The sequence below is a fragment of the Jaculus jaculus genome, chromosome 13 (assembly GCF_020740685.1).
Source record: "Jaculus jaculus isolate mJacJac1 chromosome 13, mJacJac1.mat.Y.cur, whole genome shotgun sequence".
Taxonomy (NCBI): domain Eukaryota; kingdom Metazoa; phylum Chordata; class Mammalia; order Rodentia; family Dipodidae; genus Jaculus; species Jaculus jaculus.
This window is the reverse complement of record NC_059114.1, coordinates 43,344,722-43,346,506: the sequence shown is the minus strand read 5'-3', so window position 1 is coordinate 43,346,506 and position 1,785 is coordinate 43,344,722. Positions and strand designations below refer to the sequence as shown.

General features: G+C 45.5%; 1 non-coding gene across 1 annotated transcript; it reads right to left on the bottom strand.

Moving 5' to 3' along the window:
* Positions 1–884: 884 nt before the first annotated feature.
* LOC123454421 lies at positions 885–1,042 on the bottom strand. The gene has a single exon (XR_006633380.1). It is a non-coding gene; the product is annotated as a U1 spliceosomal RNA (small nuclear RNA).
* Between the last annotated feature and the right edge of the window lie 743 nt (positions 1,043–1,785).

The following is a 1,785-nucleotide window of genomic DNA, read 5'->3' as shown; positions in this document are numbered from 1 at the left end:
GCCTTGTGCGTGTGGCTTTCATTTCACTTCTGGAATAAGGGAAACACAAAGACATTAACTCAGAGTCCATCAAAGAAAGAACTCTGTAATTGCAATTTGGCAACGAATGTGCTTCTGCTGTGTGCGGAGCGAAAGCCAACGATGATTAATCTGCACATTTAGCTGAGCCCAAGAGCAGACACGCAGAATGACAACTGCGTGAGGCAAGAGCACTGCTGTGCTTGGTCACTGCGGCTGGGGGCTGTGAGGCACACAGGGACAACAGCAAGCAGCCCTCAGCCAAGATGTCTACACCCGACCTCCACTACGGCAGCCACCTGCCATATGTAGCTACTGAGCATTCGACATATATGTGGCTAGTTCAAACTGAGACATGGGCATATATGAAACACACATTTATTTTAAAGTATATAGGGAAAAATGCAAAATATCTTGTTTTTGGAGCTGGCATGGTTGTGCATGCCTGTCACTCTTAGCTTCTCAGGAGGCTAAGGCAAGAGGATCGTGAGTTGAAGGTCAAGCTGGGCAATACAGGAAGACCCTGTCCCTTTCCAGACCAGTACTCCCAAAACCCACTAAAATATCTCATGTTTAATTGAGTGCATGTTGAGTTTAATAAATCATTAAAACTGATCCCTCACCTGTTTCTTTGTACTGGAAAATTTATTTTGTTTTTAAAAGTACTCTATTTTATTTGCAAAGGAGACAGAGAATGGGCACGCCAGGGCCTCTAGCTGATGCAAATGAACTCCAGATGCATGCACTACTTTGTGCATCTGGTTTTTATGTTGGTACTGGGAAATTGAACCCAGGTCATTGGGCTTTGCACGCATGCATCTTAACCACTGAGCCATCTCTCTGGCCTGGAAAAAAATTTTTTTTTGACAGCATCCATGTCATCCTCTGCCACCACAAATTATGTAGTCATGTATCTGGCATTTGGGGAAATCACAGGGGTCAGTACATCCTTGGTGCAACAGATGTGTCTTGCCTTGGGAAGACTACCTTCTTGATCATGGGACCTCCCCTGCCAGGGAAGCATGTACCAGAAAATTTACAAAACCATGTGGCCTGCATTGTTTGTTTTTGGGCAGAGTTCATCTACAGTCAGGAGTTGGCGCTTGGATTTACTTCTTGGGGTACAATAATCCCTCTTTTCTAGGTGACAGCCTTCATGATCTCAGGCTTGACTGTCTTCCTTGTTGCCATGGTGCTGGACCTAGGACTCAAACCTGCCAATCAGAGGGCTTCTGTGGAAATTTGCTCTGGGAGCCGGTGATTGGAATGCTCCAGGTGGCTGTGGATCCGCCCCAGAGCTCAGAATGGCAGCTGGAGCCGCTCTGCAGAGAGAGGGATGAGGAAGAGCTTCATCTCTCCAGGCCACACTTAGCTTCTAAAGCATGGCAGGAAGTCATGTGTACTGTAGGTCTCTATCCTTATCATCTCAGATCCAAGCAGCAGTAGAATTTCTGCGAAGTTCATGAGGCTGAAATCTCAAGACCGAAACCTTACTCTTCTGTGTTTGTAATTATACATTCTTTCTCTTAAGGGTCTCCCAAACTGTGTAATCTCTGGGCCATACAAAATGTGGGTCTCTCTGCTAACCTTATGAGACTTTAGGGAGACTGTTTCTCTATAACACTAAACATGTGATTGCTTGAAAAACCTTTGACAGGTCTTCCTCTGCCCATAGTGTTCTTTCTTCGGATCTTTGCAGAGCTGGTCCCCTCTTATAGTTTTGTTTCATTATGTTGTCCAGGCTGGCCTTGAATTACTGGGCTCAAG